Raw genomic sequence first — 20567 nt, 5'->3', positions numbered from 1 at the left:
GTGTCTATTACTTTTTTGCATCCTGCAAAACTCCACACAGTTCCATCTGGGAATTTCCACATTCGCCCATGCAGCACGTCAAATCCTAGGAAGTTAGTACGCGAGGCACCCACTAGCACTTCTGCCCTAGTCATTCGCTGCTCTCCCGGCAATCAGAGGTTAATTTTTGCAATGGGGCATGTTTTTACCACACCATCAATTCCTGTGAAGTTGACTCTGCGTCGGGTGGGATTTATACCTAGAAGTTGTGCCGTTTCGTTAGTGATTGCAGACATTTGGGCTCCGGTATCAATAATAAAATTTACTGACATCCTCTGGGGTCCGACAGGAATGGCGATAATAGGTTCGGAATCTTTATGAGAGAGCCATAGAATAGCTAGGATCTGCCGGACAGGGTGTCTCACTGCCCTCCCCAGGGATAGGAGTTTTTTGGCTGGGACTCTGTCAAATCAATCAAGTTACGTTCCGGTGCAGAAGGCACAATTTTCTCATGGCTTGGGGATTCTCTGGTTACACTTTTCTCCCCAGCCGAATTATTCTTTCTAGTTAGACATTGGACCAGTGTACGGAGATCTCCCGTAGGGACACCGTGCAAGAATTGTCGGGGTACCCCTAGTTGTAGGGCTTTATGCCACAACCCGTTCCGGTCCTTATCAGGCTTAAACCTTTCTACCGGTTTGGGGTTTTGAGTGTGAGTTCGGACTTGGCGAACCTTTCGGGGGTGTTTGGAGGATTTTTCGCTAGTTAGGCTGGCCCAGCCCATTCGGCGCCCATATTGATCTATTTCCTGTACATATTCATTCCAGGTGGGCATGTAGTGACACCGGCCCCGCCCATGAGCATCCCGAGCCTCTCGTATACGATCTTGAGTACGAACAACGAATGGCTTCAGGCAATCGGGAAGACCACGCATGAGAGGGGCTAATCGATCGGGGTCGATAGCAGCTGACATTGGGGATTTCCGAAATTCCTCTCTGTCATACATGGCTTGCAGACAAGCTGCTTTCCATATCGCCACAAACAGTTCAGAGTAGCCTGCAGCTCTAATCTCTAATGGCTCTCCCCTCTCTCGCGGATCCATACCACCTGCCCAAAAGGCTGCTCGAGCGGTTAGGGAATAATTATGATCCCCGTCCATTGTAGTTAAAAACACTCCTGGTCCCCAAGAGTCTCCTGCTTCTTCCTCACTCAACATAATTCTGTCTCCTCCTTGAGAAGAAACTCGCCACACATACTCAACAGCAGACTCTTCTGGCCGCCTCGAATATTTTTCCCTTATTTTCGCTAACTCTGTTGGTGTCCACGGAATAGTATGCACAGTGTTGCGGACTTCCTCATCATCCTCATCAACTGTGGTTTCAGTTTTAATCAGTGGTCGTAAAGGAAAGACTCGAGATTTCACAGTAAAAGTCCTTCCCTCCTCATCTTCTTCCTCATCTTCACTATCAGACCAAAAATCTCCGGTCTGGGTTCCGGAATTTGGATAACACATTAATTTACGAATTTGTTGGACTTGGGTCGAGGGCTGCATTTTATCTAAGAGCCCAGTGACCCTTTCCAATAACATTTTAAGTTGTTGATTTTCACCTTTAAGTTGGAGATTTTCAGTCCCAAGTTGAGCATTCCGGTTTCCTAAACATTCATTCTCACTCACAAGCTTATCAACTTGAGTTCTTAATTTTTCTCCTGTCTCCTTTTGAAAGGCTAGTGATGACTTCAACACCTCATTCTCCGATTTCAGGGTTGCATATTCTACAGCTGAAATCAGATTAGGAGCAGGGGTTTCTCTAGCTTCTTGTTGTGCACAAGATAAACAGACGCCTAAGACCGCACAAATCACACCTTTGCCTTTCCCCGCTCTGAGCCTCTGTGAAGCCCGACACTCTTCAATACGTTCCACCACTTTCTCTTCATCCTTCCAAAATTTATGGGCCCACTCCTTCCCAGCCTGGGAAGGGGTACAATCATATTTTTGCAGCAGTTTATCCATGGCAATCCTGCCGACTACGCCAAAATTCTGTTGCGTGAAAAGGGGCAAAGCGGTTTTGGCAGAAAATAAACCCCCTTGCGTTCTCACACTCCTCACCGAGGTGGGAGGCCAGGTGCGGCTAGGTTTAAATTCTGAGTGATGCCCAATTCAACACTATCAGTCCAATCGCGTTTAATATGTATTAAACTGTTACGATTTGGATACACTAATAGTGGGCTGCACCTTCAGTCTAGTCATGCTCATGAACTAGCACGGCCACTCTCGAGTCTTTGGTCACGTTCAGTGAGAAACCAAAATGACTAGCTACTTTAAAAAGTGCGGTTTATTTAAACAACAGATATATAGGTTCTTAGGATTGCCGGTGATAAATACACTGTCTGCAAAGCACGTGCAAATGAAAGTATTGTGACATACACAAAACGCGCAACAAAGTTATAAACGATACAGCCTGGCTATAAATGTAGAAAAGAGTCTCTAGAGAAATTTCTAAGTTTCCTGAGGAAGCACTCGGTATAATCTAAGTCTTACCCAAAGGCGTCCCTATGGGGGGGGAAGAGAGGCTCAGCCCGTCGACTGATCCCAGAAGTCAGTGATGTAATTCTTTGTGATGGTGTCTTCCCTGGGTATCCCCCCTCTCTTGGGCTATTTTTATACTATTTGTTATCTTCAAGGTGGAGTTTGAGTGACTTTAGTCATACATACTTTTATCATGATTGGTGTAAATTTCTCTCGCTTCACAATTAAAGGTAGAGATTACGAGAAATTCAGGGCTCGGACTCAAGGAGGACTGGTCGCACCTTGGAGGCGGGTAGCCTTCGGTATGGAGGTGTGTTTTGGTATTATAATGACATTATAATGAGCAAAGTTCGCACAAAGGACAGCATTTCATCAAAATTTGACAAAATGTTGGCTCTGAGCATTGAGCGGGCAGCTAATTGGCAGCTTATCTGTTTCGTGGTATCATCCCATTCCTGTATCCGCTATACATCATAAGGTAAAGCCACGGAATAATTGCATCCTGTCCTGTACCTCATGTAGCTTATCAGGGAACCACAGATGTTGTGTCCTTCATGCCAGCTGCGGCTATTTTCTACCTCAGAAGCCTCTTGATTTTATACTTTTCCTTAATGTGTGAACAATGCTGTACTTTTGTATTTTTTAGCCAATTTAGTATTTATTCCACAGTATCTGCCGGATCAGGTGCTAAATTTAAGAAAACTCCTAGACCCCAGTAACCACTGGCTTCATCCCGGCTGTAATAAATAGCCAGATCCCTTAAACAGAAATGGCACTTATTTTATTATAGGGACAGAGCCAATAAAGCAAAAGCACAGCGCTGGGTGCATGATTCAGGTCAGAGGCACACCAGCTAACACTTCAACCATGTCTTATATACATTCAATATTGCATACGTATTCCCTCTTTTAGACAGAGTAATTGTTGATAAGGATTGATTATTATTAGTCCTTTTTCTCTTCTATGTGTGTGTTTCCTTCTGAATTGTTTCTGAGGATAGACGATCTTCAGTTCCCCGTTCCCATGCAGCTGTTTCCTTCTGGTAGGATCAGCTCCCTTTTCTCATGCATGTGTTTCCTTCTGGTAGGATCGATTATCATCAGCTCCCTTCTCCTGTGCATCTGTTTCCTTCTGTTAATCACTTGTGGAGTCTTTTGGAGAAGTTCTCTTTTGTTTCTCTCGGATGTGTTTCTTCATGGTGTTTTTCTCCACAGTTGCTGTTAGTTGTTATCTTTGAGGTTTCTCATGTTTCCTAATTTACTAAAGGTTAGTTATCCTTATAAGTCAAAGATTTATAGCCTTGTTATTACGGCGAAAGCCAACAATACCTTCACTATTTTTCACAGCGGCTTAACATGATTCGGTCGCCGCCAGTTAAGCATACTCGCCACAAGGATTCAGTTTCAGTGTCACTGGGGTTTCTGCTATATCTCTCTTGCAAATTTGTCCCTTGCAGCGGACCCCAGGGACTGGTTCGCGTGGTATGCCGTGGATTAGCACCCCGAGGTCCCGCAGTTCCTTCTGTTTTAACAATGGGTCTGGCTTCATATTCGGGAGGATTTGTGGGGAAAAAAGGAACGTCTTCTTCTGACTCGCTATCATCGGGATCCTCCCAAATGTTTCCGTCCCAATCTTCAGGGGATACTATCAGTTTCCTAATCTGTACAGTGTCAGGGGGGTGGGGAGCCTGCATAAGCATCATTTCGACCTTTTCTCCCAATTTCCACCTTTTCTCCTTCTCTTCCTGCAATCGTTTTTGCAGCTGTTCATTTTTAAAAGGTATCAGTAACTCAGCTGCCTTCCTGCTCTCTATTTCCTTCTCTAATTCCTGCTCTCTCCTATTCCTATTCTCCCTGTCTTGGTACGCGGCTTCTAAACAAGTGCCTCACATTTTACAGACGACTCCCTTATCTTTTCCATCCTTTGTAGGGCCCCTAATGGCTTTCAAGTACTCTTCAACGACTTCCCAATTGGACCAATTATCACCAGCCCATTCCTCTGAGAATTTGGGGCTCGGGTTCACTCCATGCCTCCCTAAATAATCAGTGATAACTCCTGACATCCTGCTGACTAGGCCAGGTGTCGCGGGCCGAGCCGAGTGAATAACTTCACTTGTAAGAGAGTAGTGAAATGTTTATTAACATAAAACAGTGATTTAACAAAGTTAGCAGTGAATGCGACAGTGTTTTACGAGGTTCGATGCCAGGGCACACATGATTATTTACTGCATAGAGGCCGGGGTCAGACAAGCTCTCAGGGAGACCCTCCCGTTGAGTCATGAGGTTCAGAAAGGACCCCCTGGCTTTCTAAACTCCTTCTCAGAGAGGAGTCTGGCTGCGGCTGGATCCAATCCTAGTCCCAGACTTGGTCAACGGTTTATGTCTAAAGGATTCTATATGCGCAATCAATCCTTAGATCCCTTAGCTAAGATTTCAAAGTTTAGCATGCTATTAGTCACTTACCGAGAATCTGTTGCGGCAAGGAATCTCTCAGCCTTGAGGAGAAGAACCTTAAGCGAGCGTCCCCACTCAAGAGGAGACCCTGTCGTGCAGCCGCTGCCGTGCAGGAGAGCTCAAAGGGCTCTTGGGCTGTCCACTGTTTATGGAGTAAGAGAATTGACCTACAGTCATATTCTCATGGGAACAAGATACCCAGGTTCCCACTCCAGACAGGGTTTTGGTTATGTTGCCAGCCATCTCCCACAGTTCAAGTGCGACTCATCACAGCTCCCGCTGATGGCCATGGCTTGAGCAGGAGCCGGGGCGGGGGAAAAAGGGAAGAGCACACCGCCACATCTGCCCTTAATGCCTTCTGGCACTGGCAGGGTTTTGGCTCTGCACAGGCATGGCGAGAGGTGGGGAGGAGCTTTTCAGTGGCTCCTGCTGACTCTCGGCATGGCATTGCCAGGGGTGAGGCTGGTCTTCAGGTCACCAAACTTCAGAACCCGTTTTGGCACCGATTCTGGGTGACTGCCCAGCAATAGGGGCATTGTCCTTATTGGGAGGCTGCGTCTCTCCAGTGCTGGGGTTCAGGGTTAAAGCAACCAGGTCTGTTAGCAACCGGATCATTTTAAATCCTTGTTGGGATCCGGTGCCATGAAACCAATTAAACCTTGCAGTGGATATGGGAAGTTGGGATAAAGCAAAGATGGACCCTCCGGGCTGTGATCCTGCGTGGCTTCATTAATGAGAGGAACCCAAATGAATACCAGACAACTTAATTTTTTCATTGCTGCTGTTGCATAAAGTTTAGCTGGGAGGACTTTTTAACCTTAAAACAGACGTCTTCAGGTCTGGGCTAAATTATGCCTCTGCAGGCTGTCATTATTTCATGACAGGAGCAGGTCAAAGCTCAGCACCGGAGGCGGTTTTGTGCAGCAGCCCTAAATTTTCGGGAGGGTAGAGGCTTGGTTTGACACATCTGACTGCCATCACCTTCGCTGTAGAGCCACAGGGCCATGCAACAGGGTACCGGTGGCTCTATTGTACTGAACACAAACCTCTGCTTCTTTTTTTTTTGCTTTGTTTTTGTTCTTTTCTTTCTTCTAGTGAGCTGCTTCTGGGAGCCGTAGCTACCAACTTCACCTTCCTGCCTAAACACACGGCAAATTCCTACAGATAGGGCTGAGGAGGCCCTTTCCCATGCTGTCGGCTCAAGACGAGGCGTTAGGACGATGCGTGTCAAGGAACGGGGTTGTTCAGCTGCGCTCTGAAATGAAATGAAAGTTTTATGTTTTTTAGAAGTTGCCTTCACGCCCCCAGCATCGGTCCCTGCCACAAGTTACACAGCAGATGGTCTCACACGATCTTGCAGCCAGAGGTGCCTCGCTAACAGAGAGCAATCTGTTTAATGAACAGGATACAGGCCAGGAGGGATCTCTGGCCTCCAGCTCACGGCAGTTGTCCCGGCTCCCCCACGCCACACGCTGTTCACGTAGCGGGAGCGAGAGGCCTCTGTTCCTACCGGGGTGTCCTTGGTAGTGCCAAATCCTCCCCAGTGCCAGGAGGGGATGAACTAACCCAGTCCCTGGGGTCCTGCAGAGCACAAAGAGACCCAGCATCTCGTCATCGGATGTTGTGCAGAATCCCGGGAACATGCAGCGGTGGGTACCGTCTCCTCCCGGTGTCACGCACCCAGGGAAGGTACAGCCCCCTCCGAGGGGGACCCAGAGCTGCTTGTTTCCCAATGAGGAGACTAAAAGACCCGAGAGCAGGATTTGAGGGAGGGCTGGGCAGGGGAGCGTGCCACCGAGGGATGCTGCGTGACCTTCCCTCGCACCCTCCAGGTCCTTGTTCCTGTCTCTGCGTCACTCCAGGCAGCGCAGCACAGGCGACAGTCACAGAGGCATTTGCCGTGTGGCACAAGGAGGCTGCGGGTGCAGCTTCGTCCCCACAAAGCTCGGCTGAACCAACTTGGTCCTTTCGCCCCCTGAAAAATACTGTTGAAAGCAAAAAGCACTTGCACACAGAGCCCCTGGTGGGATCCGGGGACATCCAGCCCCCCCGAGCCCCTTCCCTCCCCAGCAGGAGCTGGGGGGGCTGTTGGGGGGGCCGTTGGGAGGGGGTGGAGCACAGGGAGCCCCAACATTCCATCCTGGAGACGCCAAAGAGTCCTTAGCAGCCGAGAGACTGAGGGGACCCACCATGGCGCTGCCACCTCCGTGGCTCCCACTGCACGGCCCCTGTGCCCCCCCGGCGCCCCAGAGCCTTCAGGCTTTTGTGCTCCCTCAAACCTTCTACCCCCAAGGCAGGGAACGACCCCGACCCACAGCCCGGGGACGCTGTCGGGGCCAAGAGCGCAGGAGGTGACCATGGCTCCTGTCTCTCTTCCAGGCGCAGCCACCCTGTTTCCACCGCCCGGGCAGCAGCTGCTCTTCCCCATGGCCTGGGCACCCCCAGTGGGGGCGGCCCCACAGGCCCCACCACCAGGTATGGCACCCCTGTCCCCTCTGCCACCCTCACACCATCAGCACCCTGATGGCCATGGGGGGTGGCTCGGAGGGTGCCCTGGAGGGTGCCCCCGGCCCAGCACGGCTCCCTCCCACCCACACAGGGCTGCACAGGGCCCCATGCGGCTGCTGCTGCTTCGACCCGCGCTTCGGGTCCATCGAGTGGACCGTCACCAACGTGCCTGCGCCGGCCAACGCCACCCTCGGCCACGACGCTGCTGCTCCGTCGGGCGCTGCCCTGTGGGGCCCCAGGGGCTGCGGGACCCTCCCGGCCTGGGCAGCCCCTGGGACCCCGCAGGGACAACACCCACTGCCCCAACTGACGCAGCACCCAACCTACGGCCACCAGGGCACAGCGGTGCCCGCAGTCCCCCCGCTGCTGTTCAACTCCATCCCCGGACACCAGCACCTCAAGGCCACCTCCGCGGGAGCACCCCCTGCCAGCCGCGTCCCCACAGGCACCTCCTTCCCCCCCAGCCCTGCTGCTGACCCCCAGAACGAAGCTCCTGGTGACCTGGATGCCAACTTTGAAGTCACCAAGGACATGCTCCTCCAAGAGCCCCTCTGGCTCTTTCATTCCTCCTTGGACACGGTGGAGGTCTCCCAGGACGCCGACACCACCATCACCACACCTGGGGACCCCAGTGGCATCATCAGAGAGGGGAGAGCGGTGGCCCCAGCACCCACTGAGTTGCCAACATCCATCCCTGCCTCCAAGAACACCAAGGAATGGTCCTCAGATACCAACAGCTCCAGCAGGTCCTCCCCCGCGCAGACACCCCTGGGCAGCGACATCTCCTCGAGCACCATCAGCTCCCCAAAGAGCAACATCTCTCCCAGGAGCGACATTTCCTCCGTGAGCGACATCTCCCCAGAGCTCACCTTCTCCCCAAAGAACATCACCTACTCAGAGCAGGACATCTCAGAGTATGACACCATCTCCCTAAAGAGTGACACCTCCTCGAGCAGCGACAACTCCTGGGAGAGCGACGTCCCCCACAGCCAAGCCCTCGGGGACGCGGCCGGCCACCTTGCTGTGCCCCACGAGGTGTCTCTCAAGGAGGCCCTGAGCCTCTTGGACTGTGACCCCGGTGGCACTGGCGAAGCCACCCCCCTCTGCGACGTCGACTCCCTCTCACTGCCCATGCTCAATTGCAGCATGGAGGAGCTTCTGGAGGGTGCCCGCATCCTAGAAGGATTCCTCTACGGGACAGAGAGCGACGTCCCCAGCAGCCCCTCTGCTGTCCCCAACAGCCAAGCCCTCGGGGACACAGCTGGCCACCTTGCAGTGCCCCAGGAGGTGCCTGTCAAGTACTTTGGCGTGGAGGTGACCCGGAAGGCCGTCGTCGTCCTGGAAGATATCTTCTCCAGGACGAAGTCCCAGGAGTCGTGCGGGGACACGGGGAGGGAGCTGCCGCCAGCCCAGCCTGCCATGGCAGAGAAGCGGGGGACAAAGCAGGGGATGAAGCGGGGGACGAACTCCCCATCGCTGCCACCCAGGAAGCGCAGGGCTCTGGCGGACAGGCCGGGGGTGGCGGTGGGGAAGAGACGCCCCCCAGCGAGGAGACGCAGATGAAGGGGCACCGGGGGGGGGTGTGCATTTGGGGGTGGGGGGAGGGTTGTATTTAGGGGAGGGGGGTGGGGGGGCAGATTTCAGGGAGGGGACTGTATCTAGGGGGAGTGGTGTGTTTGGGGGGGGTGGAGAGAGGGACATGTTTAGGGGAGGGGGGGTTAGAGTAGCTTCGATAGGGCCTTTTCTCTCCTGTTTTTCCATTAAAAGTTGTAGCGGGCAGTGTGTTTGGGGAGGTGGGTGTGTTTAGGGGAGGCAGGTATATTTAAAGGGGGGGTAGTGTATGTTGAGAGATGGGGGGGTGAGTTTAGGGGAGGGGGGGACGCGTTTGAGGGACGGGGGGTTAGAGTAGCTTCGATAGGACCTTTTCTCTCGTGTTCTTCCATTAAAAGTTGTTTCTCCAGTCCTGCTCCATGCCTGTCTGGGAGGGGAGGGAGCGCGGGGGACAGCGGGAATAAGCCCCCACCAGGTGCCACAGCCCCACACGGGACCCCGAAGGGCACCGAGCCCCCCCCCAGGGCTGAGTCACCGCCAGCAGGGTGACAGTAGTGGGGGGGGGACTCCCCTGTCCCCTTCCCCAGGGGCAGCCAGGACAGACGGGTCCCCGCAGGACCCACAGACACAGCCCCACGCAGAAAGCAGCACGGAGCCCCCGGGACAAGGACAGACCTTGGGGAGCGGGAGGGGACGGACACACACGACCACAAGGGCTGCCAGGCCTTCGGCTGGACCCCGGCCAGCGTCCCCTCCCGTGGGGACAGGCCTTGGGGCAAAGCCCCCAAAGCCTCGGGACAATCACCCCCGTCCGCGGCTCCGCAGCCCGGCTTTGCCTCCCTGCGCTGCCCAATCACCCCAAATCACCCCCACAACGGCCAGGGGGGAGCTGCCGGCCAGGCAGGGACCCTCCTCCCCTTCTCTGCCTGCGCCTTGGGCAGCCCCGACACCAGCAGGGCGGGGGGAAATAAGGAAAGAAATAAACAAAGAAATGACGGCAGGGGCCAAAAGTGCCTGGAAACCCCAGCTCTTTATTGCCTGTTCCCCCTCCCAGCTCCACAGCCCGGGCCAACGCAGCCAAGGGCGCCTTCGGGCAGCGGCCGCCCCTCTGCGGGTCCGGCGCACAGGTGCGGGGGGGAGGTCCCCGGTCCCCGTCGGGGCACCCCCAACGTCGGGGGCTGAGCCCCTGCCCCAGGGCAGCCCCAGGGACACCCCCGGGGCGGGGGGAGCCGCTGCGGGCCCCGGGCGGGCGCAGTCCCCTTGGCCTCGGCAGCGCCCGGCGCAGCTCCCGGCACCGCTGCTGCTCCGCGTCCGGCCTCCCAACCCCCCGCCCCGAGCACCCTCCTGCACCCAAAACTCCCGTCCCCTGCAGCAGCTGCACCGCCACCGCCCGCAGCTCTCAGGGGCCGCAGGGAGCTGCTCTGCGCCAGAGAAGGAGGAAAAGGGAAGAGAAAGACCAGAACCCAAACTGCAGGGCTGACCTCGAGTTAAAGAGTGCTCTTAAGGGCATTGTCCAAGGGCCTCTTGGGCACAGAGAGACGTGGGGCATCAACCACCTCTCGAGGACGCCTGTTCCAGGGTTTGACCGCCCTCTTGGTGAAAAAACGCTTCCTAATGCCCACGCTGAACCTCCCCTGGTGCGGCTTTGAGCCATTTCCACGCATCCTGTCCCTGGATGCCCGGGAGAAGAGCTCAGCACCTCCCTCTCCACGTCCCCTCCTCAGGAAGCTGCACAGAGCCACGAGCTCGCCCCTCAGCCTCCTGCTCTCCAGACGAGACCAACCCCCAGCGCTCAGACGCTCCTCAGAGGACATGCCTTCCAGCCCTGTCACCACCTTGCTTGCCCTCCTCTGCACCATCCGAGGACCTTCCCACCCTTCTCCAATGGTGGGGCCCAGCACCGCACACAGTGCTCCAGGTGAAGCCGCGCCAGCGCTGAACACAGCGGGACAATCCCCTCCCTTGGCCGCCTGCTTCTACTGTCTTTGATGCCCCCCACGATGCGCTTGCCCTCTTGGTGCCAGGGGACACTGCTGGCTCCTCCTGAGCTGCTCACCACCCCCACACCCCTTTCTGCAGGGCTGCTCCCCAGACGCACCCTCCCCATTCCCACTGCTGCCGCCGTTACTCCCTCCCTCCCACCTGCAGAACGTGGCACTTGGACTGCTTCAATTTCACGCCGCTCAGGATTGCCCAACGCTCCAAGCCATCTAGAGCCTTCTGCAAGGCCTCTTGGCCCTCAACACACTCAACAGCACCTCCCACTTTGGGATCAACAGCAACCTTCCTAATGGGGCATTCACCTCCCAAAATCCAGGGGAGCAACTCTGCCCACCCTTTTTCTGACAATTTGAAACTCAACCATTTCATAATGTCTGCAGCCAAGACCTTCCCGTCTCCCATGAGTCCTTCTCCGCTCACAACCACCATGTCTCCCAGGGCATCTTTCCTCAATGGCCCCCCAAGCGCTGCCGACAAGAAGTTCCCATCTCCCACAAACTGCAGGAACTGCCCAGCCCTGCTCCTCACAGCACCAGGGGCTTCCCACATGCTGTCTGGGAAGATGAAATCTGCCAGAAGGAGAAGGGCTCCTGACACAGAGGTGTCTCCTCATCCCCTAGAGATTCAGAGACTCACGGCCTCAGTGCCGGCATCCTGGCTGGGCAATGGGTCGCAGACCCCCACTGCACCATCGTGGCTGGACCATCAAACCTCTCCTTTGGGCACAGTGCGACCCCTCCACCCCTGCCCTGCCACCCACCCCGCACAGCCCGGCACCTCCAGTGCAGCCCCCCAGCCGTGGGACCGGAAAGGTACATGTGGAATGGTACAATTGGCAATACCATTCACCCTAGCATTTGAAAAAGGAACAGGATCCCTGAGCTCAGGCAATAGAGTAAAAAGAAGTTGAGGTGTATCCCTTGATGAACGGATCTAGAGAGAGATCCCATTGGAGTCCCTAGAGGGGTCCCAGATGAACACAAAGCAAGGAATCAGATAGGAGCTGGACTCAAATCTGTCTTTTTCTGGTGGGTAACTATAAACCTAAATGTTGATTGGATAAATTATATTTCAGTATAACCAACAGAAGTTTATTAATTATACCAGAGATACATTAAAAGGGAATAGCGGAACAACAACGGTTGGGAGACGTGCTGCTTGGGCGCATCAGCGGGAGCAGACAACGGCGTGAGGTCGCTCCTCACCTCCCAGGTGCAGCTATGGAAACAGAAGCTGCGGCCACGCTACTCGCTGGGATCCTCTCTAAGAGAGGGATTGAAACACCAGCGAAACTGTTGCTCAAACTGATTAAGCCGGGGCAGGAGATGGGGCAACAAGTAACAAAAGAAGAAGGGGCTATATTAAGACTTCTCCTGCATATCCTCTCTAAGAGAGGGGTGAAATACGATGAGCGTATGCTCCGAAGGTTGTTAACCTGGTGCAGAGGGAACGGATTCGCACCAGAGCCCCAGACAGCTTTTAGACCAGAAATACGGGAGGCTGTTGGGAAAAAACTGTGGGAAGTGATAAGTAAAGGAGACAAAGAGGCATCACCGTTAGCGACGACATGGCGGTTGGTGTTATCGACCTTACAAGATATGAAGGCAGAGTGAGCCACGGCAGCCGGGGCTTTTGCAGCATTACAACCCACAGGAGGGGGATTGAACAGGCCAAGTCCGAAGGTCTGGGACGATCCCCTGCTGATCCCCTCTGCTCCATCTGAGGCCGATGGAGGAGGCAGAATGTCAGCAGAGAAGGACAGAGCCGGAGCTGTTTGCTCCTGCCATTGCCCGCCTCGCCCCCGCCCCTCCCCAGTCGTCTCCCTGAGATAGAAGTGCTGTTTTTGTATGTCTGCTGTGTAAGTGTGTGTGGGCGCCAGCTTATACCTGCTGATCAGCATCTGTGCTACTGTTTGCTTTTTGTTGTGTGCAGTGTCGTTAGGTGACTCCCCTTGAGCAGGTGTTCTGCCCGGTGTGGTACTGTTCTCGTATGCATCTAGGGCTGACACTCCGTCAAGTGAAGAAGTTTGTATATACACAGTGTTTAGACGTAAGGCGAGCGCGCCCCAGGCAGATACACCAGGACGGGCTGTAGAACCGATGGAAATCCTGAAATATTGGGGGAGTTTTCACGAGCCGACATGTTTACACTCTCGGGAACGGCTCGCCCGTGCAGGGCGTATCGCTGGTTGTTTGTTGTTTGTCTATAAGGTCATGGTTGATTGGGAAAAGGAGTTGAGACAAAGTCTATAGGATGCTCTGTAGGAAAATGAGAAACTTAAGGAAAAATGAGAAACTGAGCTCTTGTTGCAAAGGCAGACTTTTATGTCAGTCGTAAGTGATGGAAAAAAAAAAGAAAAAAGAAAAAACAAAAAAGAAAAAACAAAAAAGAGGAAAAAAAAGAGGGGAAAAACCCCCCCCAAAAAACCCAAAAAGAAACCAAACAGGAACAATTAGATTGGAAATGTGCCACGTTAGCACAAAAGTATGCCATACGCATTACGAGAAAGCATCAGAAAAAGAGAAATAGGACACCTGATTCAAAGCAGTACCATAGAGATATGGTTTTGGTTTTTTCCTATATGTGTCTATGTTATTGCATGCCTTAGTAGATTGCTCTGTGTTATACCCTGCGAGACTAAAATGAACCCAGCAGAAGCGGTCTCTTGAGCACGGGGTGGAATATGGGAAAGCAACGGAAGATCGGCGAGGAGGGTTGTAAATACACTCAAGGGACTCGCACCTGGGTGCTGGAAAACACATATATCACACCAATTGTTATTCAGTCTCGGGTGCTTGCAAGAAAAACATTTGGATGACATAAGCCTGTAATGGACTCACAGACACCTTATCTAGCTGCTTGGGAATCTTGGCCTGTTGTGGAAGAAGATCAAAGCACAGTACCAGCAAGAACAGGGAGTCCGCATGCGCTCTTGCTAACAAGGACTCTTTTGCTGCCAAGGATTCGTGATAACAAGGACTCTCTTGCTGCCAAGGCTAAGTTTAACAATGCTACTAGTACCGCTATTTCTGAGTTATTGCTAGATGTAGATAGTATTCGATATGCGATGTTGCAAAACAGAACTGCTACTGATTTTTTGCTTTCAGCTCACAGACATGGTTGTCAAGATTTTAAAGGACTGTATTGTATGAATCTAAGTGACCACTCCACATCCATCCATGCCCAGCTGCAGGAACTGCACCGACCGAACCAGCAACTTGTGGAGACCACTGGGTGAAATCTCTTTGCTGGATGGACTTGGGGGTGGGGTTGGTTGAAGCAAATTATACTCATTGCCTGTGTGGAAGGAATTTGTCTGTTATGTTTAGTATGCTGTTTGCCATGTTTAATAAGCATTATATGATCAGCTGTAAATGCCGCTTTGCATCGTACCCTTGTACGAGTTGTAGAATATGTTGCTCTAAAAACTATGTGTGTATCCATGAGAACCCGACCTTCACAGAAGAAGATAACAAGAAGGGATTACAACAATGTAGTCACGTATCAGACAGCCGCTGTTAGCAGAGCTGGATCATGAGTTTGGTGAGACTCGCTGCATACACTGGCCACATGTGCAGCGACTCTGGCCTGTACTTTTCTACTCGATCCAGTGCAGGATATAAGGAGGCTGTCTCAGGTCAGAGAGGGGGAGAGAGACATGAGCGCACTTTGAAGGTACAGGGGATGCCCTGAAGCACTGTTTCTGCCCCCGCCCCCCCCCCCCATAAGTTCTATGTTCATTAACCCTAACAGCTCTGAAGGCATTACAGTATGTTGCAAGATAAGATATAGTCTACTACTGCTGCAAGACGCATTGAACACCTTCCTACAAGAATTTCAACTTTATGCCCTGATAGGACAGTGGGATGATGCACTCGCAAAGAGCCTGACTGCATTAGAGTGGGTATTTTTGCCACGTACCTTTTCAAAACCAGTAACTATGATGATTGAAATGTTACCGCGATTGTTTTTCCAGGGCCGTTTGTGCTGTCACCAGCTTTCTGGAATGGATCCAAGCCACATACATGTCCCCATCTAAAAGGATGACCCTTCGTTATCACAATTTGACATGTCATTGCAAAAAAAATATATTCGTCCTTTACATGATCAGCTAAAAGCTCAAATACTAAAGATTCAAGACTTAATGAACCACAATGTATTTGAAATATTACAAAAGGATTTCTCGTGGGTAAATCCAAAGAAATTGGCTTTCTGGGCTAAATTTAGGAATCTGGGTATTTATTGCCTTAGCAGGGTTCTTTTTGATTCTGTTTTTAATTGTGTTTAGTATATAACCCGCTAAGAGCGTCACAACGAGTAGAAGCACAAGTCATGGCGACCTTGTTAATAAATGGTCTGGTGTTAAACAAAAAAGGGGGAGATGTGGCAGATCTACGAGCAGAGGCCTGCGTACGGCCAAAGATACAGTGAGCAGAGCACACAGTAACCACAGAGCCAGTTCATACCTTCACTCCATCCTGTGACAACCATATAACATTTTCGAATCTCGGACAAAGAACAGGGCTAAGTATTCTTCCTTCGCTAGGAACAGCAATGGCATTAAATACGTTGAATAAGATAGGGTGTTAGGCAAGTAAACAGATAAACCTTACAACTGAAATCATATCTACCTTGCTTACTGATGCTGATAGCATTCGGCGTGCTATGTTGCAAAATCGAGCGGGTATTGACTTTTTGCTGTTAGCTCAGGGTCATGGGTGTGAAGATTTTGAAGGTATGTGTTGTATGAACCTTTCCGACCACTCATCATCCATTCATAAGCAGTTACGGGAGCTGAAGGATAACATGTCCAAATTAAAAGTGGTTTCGGTTTCGATGATTGGTTAAGCTCATGGGGTATAACGGGATGGTTATCAGACTTCCTAAAACAAGGGCTCATGCTACTGTTGGTTATATTATTATTGATTATGGTAGCCTCGGGTGTTCTCCGCAAAGTGACTGACATGATAGAAAATGCCATGCACAAGGTCTGGCTGGCTCAAGAAGAAAAAGGGGGTATTGTAGGAATGTGTCTGAGAGAAAATGGCCATGTGAGCCAGCCTCCCTACTGTGAGAGATTGGATTAAGGGCAAAACAGGTGGTAGAAGATGGAATTAGTACATGGGAAAAACGGGAACTGAGAAGGTAGAAAACATGTTGTGCTAATGACTAAGCAATTTACTATGTGAATTCTTGTAACCAACCTGATCTGTGAATGAACTGCATGGACAGCGCGTGGACAGAGACTGTAAGCCAATCATATAGCTGCCGCTAGCGCGTGCTTTTATTGCCTGTCTATATATACTCTGAAAACTTGAATAAAGGCAGAACGATCATACTCATATTGAGACTCCATCGTTACTCCGGGCCCGTCTCCCACTCCAACACTCTGGAATAGACACCTCACGGACAGGTTGGCTGGATTCCTGGTTTGGGAAATGGAAAGGTGTGGCGGTATCAATATTGACTTCTCTTATAATGGTAGCAGGAGTTTTAGCGGCTGTAGGATGCTGTATCATTCTCTGTGTGCGAGGATTAGTTCAGTGATTGATTGAAACTGCCCTAACGAAACGAATGGAAGTAGACCCTCCCCCATAGCCGGGAAAAATGCTTCATCTAGAAGAAGAAGAAAATAAAAACTCTCGAGAAGAAGAATGTAACATCATGCTGTCGGCCCTAGAGGCCTCATGTGGAACCATACCCTAGAAACGCAAAAAGCATAAGATTATGAAAAAGGGAAGGGCGAAATTGTAAGAAAAGCAGGTCTTGTTTTTGCAGTGGGAAAAAGCCGTTTCCATCGGAGGTGACACGATAAGGGAACGACTAGACAAAGAGGCTCCAGCAAAGGCTTGTGGAACATCTCCTATCGCACGGACAGAAGGACGAACTGATTCCTACCGGATTAGTGACTAGAAGGGGGGGTCAAACATTTACCCAGGGCTAGTGACATTGGGCCGTTTTACCAAAAAGGAAAGAAATAAACTAGTCAGATAATCCCTCTAGGTGTAACATAAGGAGAAGTAAAGAGAGGGCAGGACATCCAGGAAGGATCTGAGGCGCTCCAGAGAGGCTGTGAACCCCGGAGTACCCAACCAACAGGAAATGGGAGGGAAAATTCGGCCGGGGATTAGGAAATAAAAAGGTGTGTTTCAAGAACCAAAAGTGTGCCTGCTTGTTAGGTCACCCGTTCTTGCGGGAATGTTCAAATACAACGTGCTTCGTATCGTTCACGGCCTGAGCCGTTGGTGTTGGATAAGGAGCATTTCTCACGCGGACACGAACCGGGGGGTTAGGAGGGGGCCCGGGCACGTACCGGGGGGGCCGGCGGGGCAGGGCCAGGGCCGGGGCCGGGGCCGGGGCCGGGGCCGGGGCCGGGGCCGGGGCCGGGGCCGGGGCCGTCGTGGGCCCGCACTCACCGGGGGCCGCCGCCGCCATGCTGCCGCACGCGGGGATGAGGGCAGGGGCCGGGCGGGCCACGTGACGGGGGCGCGTGCGCGAGGCGGGTAGAAAAGGCCCGGCGGCGGCCAGGCCGCCTCAGAGCGGCGGCGGGGCCGGGGTTTGTGTGTGGCCGGGCCGGGGGCGGCGGCCGGGCGGGCTGTGTGAGGGGTCGCAGCGCCGCTGAGGTCAGTGTCCGTCCGGCTGAGGGAGGCTCTGAGCGCTCTGCGGGGGAGCAGGGCCTGTGGGCTGGGGGCGGCCCTCAGGAAGGGCCTGGCCGTGGGGGCAGGACCCCCGGGGGAGGGGCTGTCCGTGTGGGGAGGGGCGGCGCGGGGCGGCCGGTGTGTGGGCCTTGCACCGGGGAGAGCTGTCGTCCCGTGTTGTGGCTCCTGAGGGCCTGTGTTTTGGGGCACCTCCTGGGTGCTGACCTGTGAGGCGTTCGGGATGAGCAGCAGCTGCTGTGCCGGGGGAGCAGGGCTCATCCTGGCTCGAGGGACAGAGCAACCCCCCTAGAGGCCCCCATCTGGTGACCTCTGAGGGGTTCTGTGCTTTGGGGCTTTGGCTCTTCTGCCTCCTGCTGGCTGTCAGCTGGAGAAGGTGGAGCTCTCTGCAGAGATGCAGGGCGCTTGGTGTGGGCTTTTTTAATGTGGGGTTTTTGAAGCAGTAAATGCAAGGCCTGGTTGCTCAGGGCTCAGCCGTCTCCCATTGCACAGAGGTGTAAATCTGCTTGAAGCTGTCCCGTGGGCAGAATTCTGTTGGTGCTGCTCCGGCAACAGGGTTTTCCACATTACCCTTTGGAAGCGTTTTCAAGCTCAGCCCAGCAGAGGTGTGAGAGGGCTTTGTGTTTCGGCTGCTGGTGGCCCATGGGAGGAACTGTTTTTTGCTCCTCCTTTGGTGCAGGCCGTTGTGCCTTCTTCCTGCTGTGGGCAGGCTGCAGGATGGATGGAGGAGCCGTGGGACAAAGTCACCTTCGCTCTGGGGGCTGGGGTCGTTCTCTGGCATGGGCTGTAGCCAGCACAAAGCTCACTGCAGATGTTTGGTGCTGCCACACGTTCCTGGTGGGTGTATGAAGGAGGCTGTGCTGCTAATGCAGCGAGCAAGGGCTGGTGCTCATGAGAGTGGCCGGAGTGCAAAGTCTGTGCTTGTGTTTGGTGTGTGGGTGGGAGTTCAGACTGAAAGACAGAGTGATGTGACAAGTGTGGGGTGTTTGGTGTGAGATGGCACTCTCTGACCTTTGCTTCCTCCCCTATAGCTGCCACATCTTCCCCATGTGTTTGGGACCCTGGTTGCAGCCTCTCCAGCTCCATAGTCATAGAATCGGGTCATACGGAGGTTGGAAGCGTGTCCAGGGGAGCGAGGAGCTGTGAATGCTGTGTTGCGGCTGCCGGAGCTGGAAGGCTTTCATGGGCGAGTACAGTGCTTGGATCGCCAGAGCTGTCGCTTCAACATCCTTCAGCAGCACTAAAGCAGCTTTGAAGAAAACCACTAGCCAAGAACTCGCTGGGAAAGGCCAAGTCAGGAGAAAAGGAAAGGCTGGCGGCAGGAAAGTGTGATATATATATACAGGGAGAAGTAAGTCAGAAAAAGTTCATCTGCTTGAACGTCCAAGTTAAACAAGGGCCAAGTGTTAACGAAAATCCCCCTTCAGTGGGGCTGTGGCACCTGGTGGGGGCTGATTCCCTCTGCCCCCCGCGCTCCCTCCACTCCCAGACAGGCACAGAGCAGGACTGGAGAAACAACTTTTAATGGAAAACCATGAGAGAAAAGGTCCTATCGAAGCTACTCTAACCCCCCCTCCCTCAAACGCGCCCCCCTCCCCTAAACACATCCCTCCCCGCAACTACACTGCCCACCGCAACCTTTAATGGAAAAACGTCAAGAGAAAAGGTCGTATCGAAGCTACTCTAACCCCCATTCCCTCAAATGCATCCCCCTCCCCTAAACTCACCCCCCCATCTCTCAACATACACTACCCCCCCCTTTAAATATACCTGCCTCCCCTAAACACACCCACCTCCCCAAACACACTGCCCGCTACAACTTTTAATGGAAAAACAGGAGAGAAAAGGCCCTATCGAAGCTACTCTAACCCCCCCTCCCCTAAACATGTCCCTCTCCCCACCCCCCCCAAACACACCACCCCCCCAGATACAGTCCCCTCCCTGAAATCTGCCCCCCTACCTCCCTCCCCTAAATACAACCCTCTCCCCACCCCCCAAATGCACCCCCCCCGGTGCCCCTTCATCTGCGTCTCCTCGCTGGGGGGCGTCTCTTCCCCACCGCCACCGCCGGCCTGTCCGCCAGAGCCCTGCACTTCCTGGGTGGCAGCGACGGGGAGCTCGTCCCGCGCTTCGTCCCCTGCTTCATCCCCTGCTTTGTCCCCCGCTTCTCTGCCATGGCAGGCTGGGCTGGTGGCAGCTCCCTCCCCGTGTCCCCGCACGACTCCTGGGACTTCGTCCTGGAGAAGATATCTTCCAGGACGACGATGGCCTTCCGGGTCACCTCCACGCCAAAGTACTTGACAGGCACCTCCTGGGGCACTGCAAGGTGGCCGGCTGTGTCCCCGAGGGCTTGGCTATGGGCGACTGCAGAGGAGGTGCTGGGGACGTCGCTCTCTGTCCCGTAGAGGAATCCCTCCAGGATGCGCGCACCCTCCAGGAGCTCCTCCATGCTGTAATTGAGCATTAGCAGCTTCTCGGGCAGCGAGAGGGAGTCGACATCGCAGAGGGGGGCGGCTTTGCCGGTGCCACCGGGGTCACAGTCCAAGAGGCTCAGGGCCTCCTTGAGAGACACCTCGTGGGGCACAGCAAGGTGGCCGGCCGCGTCCCCGAGGGCTTGGCTGTGGGGGACGTCGCTCTCCCAGGAGTTGTCGCTGCTCGAGGAGGTGTCACTCTTTAGGGAGATGGTGTCATACTCTGAGATGTCCTGCTCTGAGTAGGTGATGTTCTTTGGGGAGAAGGTGAGCTCTGGGGAGATGTCGCTTGCGGAGGAAATGTCGCTCCTGGGAGAGATGTTGCTCTTTGGGGAGCTGATGGTGCTCGAGGAGATGTCGCCGCCCAGGGGTGTCTGCGCGGGGGAAGACCTGCTGGAGCTGTTGGTATCTGAGGACCATT

This window comes from Rissa tridactyla, chromosome 23 (genome assembly GCF_028500815.1).
Source record: "Rissa tridactyla isolate bRisTri1 chromosome 23, bRisTri1.patW.cur.20221130, whole genome shotgun sequence".
Classification (NCBI taxonomy): Eukaryota; Metazoa; Chordata; class Aves; order Charadriiformes; family Laridae; genus Rissa; species Rissa tridactyla.
This window is presented reverse-complemented; position numbering follows the sequence as displayed.